We start from the raw sequence: 7,987 nt of genomic DNA, 5'->3' as shown, positions 1-7,987 counted from the left end.
AAAATAATTACATATCTTTTCATTTTTTTTAATTAAAAAAAAGTTAAAAGTAGAAAAGAGATGCGTAGACCAATACAACGGGAAAAACGTGGGGCGTCGATCAGGCGCTTTTGACGACTTCCGCACTGGCACCATGCTATTCCACCGTCCCGACAACTCTTGTAGTTAGCTTCCACTCTGACTCCGGACGACTGGAACTGCAAATACATGTACGAGATGTAAGCTGACTTGGAAAAATTCGGTCCCTCGTGGGGGGCGGGCAAGTAGTCTTCTTGAAAATGGGAGAGAAATTACCAGGCTTCTGTGCAAGCAAGAGGAGGCATTGGGTTGTTGCAAACAAAGTTCTAGAACCTGTCTAACAGCGACCATGCTTCATCATTGTGGACTTTCCACCTGTCCCAAATGTACCTGATACTTCAGAGCATTTTGTTGTTTTTGAAGCTGCTGCAGAGCGGGTTGGCGAGTGTACACGAATGCATAACGATTTCGCCGCCCATAAGCAACGCTTAATGTGTAGGACGAGACATGACGCCTGTTAGGCGATATTATATTTATTTGGACAGAGACAACGTTGTAAACGGGCAAGCACTTAATTTACACCTGAACACGGTGAGAGAATGTGAGTAAAGAACCTTTTCCGATGATTCAATTATGCGCCGCAGGACTCGAACCTCGAACATTCGATTCGAGGTGAGTGTCATACTTAAAAACCACATGGCAGCAGCAGCAACAGTAGCAGCACCAGCAGCAGCGGAATAAGAAGAAGAAGAAGAAGAAGAAGAAGAAGAAGAAGAAGAAGAAGAAGAAGACGGAGTAGGAGGAGGGGGAGGAGGAGGATAGGGAGGAGGAGAAGAAGAAGAAGACGAAGATGTTTCTGAATTCAGACTTTTTGGTCCGATGTCATTATGATTGACTTTTGACCTTTAGGTCTCGTGTTCTAGTCCCAATGCAGTATTGGAAAAAGGCTCCTTATTCACATTTTCTCACAATACCGCGGTGTGAATTGAGTAGCAACATTATTTATGCCGAAAAAAAAGTACAAAAGGCGCTTAGCAGGCGTTGCGTCTTGTTCTACATATCAATTGTTTCTGATGGCTTGGACCTCTTACATAGCAATGGCGGAAACACTTTAACCAGCTAACTGCCGTGGGATGAAGCGTATTAAAAATAAACATTGGCCGAAAAACGTTCCCATCATATATCAATCGATTTAAATGACCCTCATCTTGGCAAAAACTCGAAAGCCTGGGTCCTCGCGAACTCCCAACTTTTTCATTCCTGTGATTAGTTTTTTTCTCACCCGAGTGGGACAGTTTTGTAGTCGTCTGGGTATTTAATGTACAGTCGTGGAACGATGATAAATGCTTATATTATATAATACAATCACAACTTTGAAAGACAAAATTCCATATTCAGCATATAGACCTGCACGGCAAAACACTGTTTTGTAGCGGTGGGTCACATATTCATTATTGTGACAGGAAGATTGCACACGAATCACATTCTTGCAGTTTGGTTCATGCCCGTTAATTCTTAAATTCATTCGCACAACTTATTCCTTATAATAATACATTTATTGGTGTTTTCTTGTACTAGTACTAGCTCATGACAATATCCATTGTTTAATTTTATAAATAATAACACACATGTATTAAATTCTACGTGCACGACATAATATTTGCAGGTCTGATAGCCGAATGCAATTATGGTCTCAACTTAGCATTGCTGTAATCGACAATACTTTGTGTTGGTTTGCCATTACATAATACAGTACTTCCGTTACAACAACTAGCCCATAAAAATTTAGGTTATCAGACCTGCGAATATGTACACGTCGATTCAAATCGTTAATAAAACTTAATTTGTCAAATGGATAATGTGAGAAATGGATGAATAGATAAGCACTAGAGTCATGGGGTCAATAATATGTTACAGAGTTTTTAGAAAATCATAGAACGAAATCAGAGCTGTGTAAATGTCGTTTTTATCGTCAGCAAGTTTTCCATTGTCTTATCTATGGTGCCAGTCTTTTTTTGAGGATACTCAAGATAGGCCTTACATTAGTAATCCGAATAATACTTCATGTTTACATCATATTGATGAGCAGTCAGGTGGGTTTACTGTGGAATCCTCACATAGTCGACACCGCCGGAACAAAAAGATTGGTTGACTTTAAGGAAAATAAAATTTCGGATCAACTAAAGGCGTTGACGTTAAACAGAAGTTGACTTTAAGAATGTTGACTTAATGCGGATTCCACTTCCTTTTCAGACACGTCTGTGTAAGACAGACAGATAGATAGAAATAGAGATAGATAGATAGATAGATAGATAGATAGATAGATAGATAGATAGATAGATAGATAGATAGAGATAGATAGAGAGAGAGAGAGAGAGAGAGAGAGAGAGAGAGAGAGAGAGAGAGAGAGAGAGAGAGAGAGAGAGAGAGAGAGAGAAACTTCGGTGTGTAGGAAACAAATGAAGAAACAAACAATATTATGCCTTATGGTTTCGGAATTTGTAACGTTAAAGTCATGTGGAAGAAATGAAATTGATGTCACTCAGGTCTTTTTTGTTTTTAAGCTTGCCATAATCATTCATTTTTACTACACCAAGAAAATGGTTGAAAGAAAAAAGAAAAAGGGTTGTCACTGAAAATGTCAATCTGGCAATCATGTTTTGCTCTCATCGCGTGTCGTCTGCTGCTGTAATTATTAATTCTTCATTCATTGCTCGTGTTTGACTGGTATTGGTACGTGGAGATTGCGTTGCTTTTCGCGAGACGCAAATCTACTGCCATTTTCGTGGGGACAGATATATTATAGATTGTAGTGTTTTGTTTGCTAAGACTTGCTTTCTTTGGGGGAACACTAAACTGAATAAAATTATAGCTCATCTCTTCGAACCTAAGCAACCGGTATAACTTAGAACTGGAAATTCAAGTTGAGACAAGGAAGTTTAACAATAACAATAACATAGAAGCAAGGGAGGATATATAATTTACATAATATACCCGTTGCATTCAAAACATTGTTCTTCGGAAGAACATCCCTGATTTTTGCTCAGGTGAGTTCATTTATTAAAATTGTATTTTATTTCATTCTTTAATAATTTAAAAACCCCGTTTACACCTTTGACAGTTTGTGAACACATCAATTTAAGACCCTTGATCCTAAATACTTTCTGAATATTTGAGATAGTCTATAATTAAGCTTTAAGTTTTTCATGAATTATGTTCAACGTATTTGCCGTTAGTTATTGGCGTCACACTTGTGGATTTTTTGCAGAGGTGACTCTTATTGTCTCTGGGTTATATATATATATATCTATTTGTTTATTGAATTAGTGATGCGTGGTATATATGAATGTGATTATAAATGTTTGACCCCTATATACAAGGGTGGGCTGGAAAGTAGGAGTAGGAGGAGGAGGAGTAGGTCCAGGTCCGTGAACCTACTTTGCTCTAGAGTCTCCAATTTGTGACAGCATGGGGATTTATAATTATAATATAATGTGGAGGAGTCCCTTGGTTTACTGTCGTTAAAGAGTTGTACAGTATGCTGCACCATGGACAAGAATCAGCATTCACTGGTCACCAGCGGACCAGAATGAAAAACAAAATATTCCTGCTTCCAACGGCTCAAACAATCAAACATCAAAGAATGGTATGTAAGGTAGATCGTTCCGGTGTTATAGACTCGGCCCAGAAACTTATTGACTGCAGTGATATGCAATATGTGCGGCTATGTGGTCTAGTGGTTTGACAATCGCTTTTGGATCGGAAGGTCCTGAGTTCGAGCCTCGCTCGGCGTATAGTTGAGTCCCTGGAAAAGGCTATTTACTCACATTCTCTGTCAGAAAAAAATTGTAATATCGTCTCACAGACGTCATGTGTCGTTCTAAATGTTACGTGTTGCTGTTGATCAAGGACCCTTTGTAAAGTGCTTTGAGCACATTGAGTGGATATTGCGCTATATAAAAGCTCAAAAAATCTCTAAATATGACCATTTATTATTTTAGATATCTTCCCCTTTTTGCCCCTCAAAATTAAAACCATATATCATCACATTTGTCTAAAAACAGTTGCATTTTTTTGTAGATATAACTTTAAGCGCGTTAGAATTTTAAAAAATCTTCTGAGAATGAAAATTATAATATAAGGCACAGAAGACGAAGTATACAGTCTGTTAGATGTTAGTAACTCTGTTCATTTCGGAAAAAGGGACCGCTGCTTCAGGGCCCATTTTAACGCACGTGGCCTAGATTGAGTCTATACTATAGACTAAAATTTGTTAAGACTTAGTCCGAAGGTGCCGTGATTTTAGTCTGGGATTTGACTAAAGTCAAGGACTAAGCGCTAGTCCGTGTTCATAAAAAATGGGCCCAGGGCCTGTTTTTTTTATATAAGCGGACTAGATTTAGTTCTTTACCGGTCACTAGACTACCTAGTCTTAAGCCTGAGCGAAGCAAGTGGCTAAATTTCGAATTTTTACGCTTTCTAACGAACCTTTTCTAGTCTCTGACTAGCTAGGCTCTAGCCTAGAAGTGGGTGCTGTAAGGACGTTGGCTTATTCGGTTGTTTTGTGCTGGTGACATCAAGCTCTCTATTACACGATGACAGGTAAGAAACCAGTCTTCATATTTCCAACGCAACTGATTTCCAGAGAGGAGATTAGCAACAAATCCAGTATAGATATGTTTCGTTCCGTTTTATATTTTGCACTTACTTTTTCCATAGCCACATGGTGAATCAAGTCACGTGATATTGACTGTCGACTGTCATTTCTATATTTAGGTCAATAAAAGTGTCATTGAAACGCGAACAAATTGAACCACCCCCCCCCCCCCCAAAAAAAAAAAAACAACCAAAAAAAAAAAAACAAAAAAACACACACACAAAAAACAAACAAAAAAAAAAAAACAAAAACAAAAAAAAAAAAACCCAAAAAACAACAAAAAACTAAAAAACAAAAACAGAACAAAACAAACAAAAAAAAAAAAAAACAAAAAAAAAAAACACACACACACACAAAACAACGAGAACAACAATAGAAAAACAAAAACAAAACAAAAAAACATGAAATAGATTTTTAGAAACCCGAACAAACACACAAAACAGAAAGTGTATTCTGATAAATCGCATTATTTCAGTCAGTTACAATGCTAGCAGAATAACTTCTGTTTCCACTATATTTCTAATGGTTTTTCTTCTCTTTGAAGCGGACCCTTCGAATTCGAGTCTCGTTCATTAGCAATTCGCGAGTCCTATTAAATCGGGGTTTTACAAGTTTTTACTTACACAAATTAATGTGTAACCGACGTATTTTCCTTCCAAATCATAGCCCTCTCAACTCACAACAGCTGCTATCGTGTCGACGCTATGATTTTTCCCAATAACTAGTAAGAGACTAACGATGACGTCTAACCCGAGCAAGGTGGCAGCAGCAGCTTCTAATGGTGCTCACACTATTATGTTATGACGATCGACCCAATCAGCAAAGTCCTTACCGCATTCGAGCACCTTCGCGAACCCACCCGGAATCTTCGTCACAACACACACCGTTCAACTAGATGCTCTGCGGTTTCGGGTTCCATCCCACATCGGGTACAAGTACAAGGTGGCAAAACTTAGTCCGAATGTGCCTTGATTTTAGTTTGGGACTTGCTTGGTCAGCTCACATAAAAGCGATTTTCCAAGTCCTTGACGAAAGCCCCATACTTGTCCGCCTACATAAATACGGGCCCAGGAGAGTGTCTCAATCTAGTCCGTTCTTAGCCAAGTAAAATATATTCTAGTCTTAGCAAAGCCTGAGCGAAACGTGACTTAAAAATCGGTTTTTAATGATCGTTTTTAGTCTCTGACTCTAGGCTTAGCCTAGGACTGGGCGTGGTTGGTACATAGAATACATCGATTAATTCGTGCGGGTCTTCATACTTTTCCATGATTTAATTAGTAAGATATTTAATTAGCACAACATCCGGTTTCCAATTATTATTACTATCATCGCTATGCAATTGTTCTCTTGTTGCAATGAAAAATATTTTTTTTAAACTATGCCTTTGACACACGTTGAATCAAGTCACGTGATCTTTGAATTACGATTTTCTCCAACTCGCCAGTATAATCAAAGTCTGAAAAAATGTACTATACCCCCTCATGTGGAAATCCCCTCCCCCCTTTCTGTCTCACTCTGTCCTCTCTCTCTCTTTCTTTCTTTCTCTCTCTCTCTCTCTCTCTCTCTCTCTCTCCTCTCTCTTCTCTCTCTCTCTCTCTCTCTCTCTCTCTCTCTCTCTCTCTCTCTCTCTCTCTCTCTTTCATTGTAATTGTTTTTGCTTTAGTTTTTGTGAGTGTGTTTTCTGTCAATATGGTATTGTGCGTTTAGGACAAGCCACTTGTGTGTCACGACCAAGTTGAATAGTTCACACACAACACATAGTTGATTTGTAATAAGTACAATTTTATGTCTGTCTCCCCGATGAATGGAGGCTGACCCGTTTGTCACCGGCCCATTTTGTCACAGACCAAGTTTGTCACCGGCCCATTTTGTCACAGACCAAGTTTGTCACAGGTCCATTTTGTCACAGACCCAGTTTGTCACAGGCTCCAGATTCACGTAAACAGGCCTTAGACGATCTTTGCCTTCCTTTGTTAGATGTAAATATGGTGTACAAAATGATGTACACTGTCCAGCATATAAGAAAACAAGATACCAGTTTATTTATTTTACTCTAAAATATTGTTGTTTGCCTACTTTAATTTGAGCCCTTCAATTTACTATTTTCATAACTTACAGTTGCCATGAGCATGTGTTTCTCACAAACTGTGTTGGTCTGTGCACAAACTTTTAAAAGAAACATAATTATGTCTTAAAAGAAGATTCATGAATAAGATCGCTTTGTTATTTCATTTCAGTATTTGAGTGCATATGACAGTAATAATTACAGCACTTCAACACTGTAGTTGTAGCTAAGTCTTTCTCATTCTCCAGTTTGAAACTGGTGGTTTGGAGATAGTCCTCTTAAATGTCAATTCAGTTTGGGTTGTTCATTTTTTTTCATTTTGTATGCAAATCAAAGCAAATTACTCTGTACAATTTCAAAACTGAATTATTTCGTGAAAACAATAGAAAAATAAAATTCAATTCATACATTCAATCAATCAATCATTCATTTACTCTTTTTGAGAGTGTCAATGATTATGCACAATTGAGGCAGGGTCGGCCTGTGACAAACCGGGTCTGTGACAAACGGCCTGTGACAAACCGGGTCTGTGACAAACTAGGTCTCTGATTAGTGTCGTGCTTTACCACTGTGGGCTGTGACAAACTGGTACTGTGTCAAATTTGGCCTGCGACAAACTGGGCCTGTGACATACTGGGTCTGTGACAAACTGGTGTGCTTCCTGATAAATCACTAGAATGTGTAGATAAGTAACTACCACTGCAGTTGGAAACCCCCCCCCCCCCCCCATTAAAAACCAAAAAACAAAAACAAAAAAAAACAAAAACAAAACGAAAACAACAACAACAACAAACAAAACACACACACACACACACACACTCACACAGACGCACACCCACCCACACACACACACACACACATACACACAAACACACACCCACAAGACCCAACAAAAAAACAAAACAAACAAAGACATAAACAAAACAAACCAACCATAACAAACTAACTCCCCCCCCCCCCCCCCCCCCCCCGCTAAGACAAACCAAACAAACCGAAAGACCCCCCTCCCCCCAACGTAAAAAAAAAAAGAGAAAAAGCTTACTTTTTTTTCTTCAAATGTTAAAATTACACTCATCTTGATATTCAACTTAATCTACATCATCTGCTTCAAGCCCGACTTAGTACTAGATTGAGCGGATGGGTTACATATTCAATAGGTTGTCAAATATTTTGATATACAGTATTAACTAAATCTCTAATGAATGATTGTAATGAAGGCTGGCATTATTTTAATAATTAAAATAAGT

General features: G+C 38.4%; 1 protein-coding gene across 1 annotated transcript in view; it reads left to right on the top strand.

Moving 5' to 3' along the window:
* The first annotated feature begins 2,727 nt into the window (after positions 1-2,727).
* Positions 2,728-7,987, top strand: part of LOC144974086 (cell death-inducing p53-target protein 1-like) — a 30,869-nt gene continuing 25,609 nt past the window's right edge. The window contains exon 1 of the mRNA XM_078916978.1: positions 2,728-3,065. The gene's annotated coding sequence lies outside the window, so the exon portion shown is untranslated. The remainder of the gene's footprint in view (positions 3,066-7,987) is intronic.

Source organism: Berghia stephanieae, chromosome 5, assembly GCF_034508935.2.
Source record: "Berghia stephanieae isolate SIO BIC M18660-M18661 chromosome 5, UCSD_Bste_1.3, whole genome shotgun sequence".
Taxonomy (NCBI): Eukaryota; Metazoa; Mollusca; class Gastropoda; order Nudibranchia; family Aeolidiidae; genus Berghia; species Berghia stephanieae.
The sequence above is the reverse complement of the archived record's forward strand: the minus strand, read 5'-3'. Positions and strand labels throughout refer to the sequence as shown.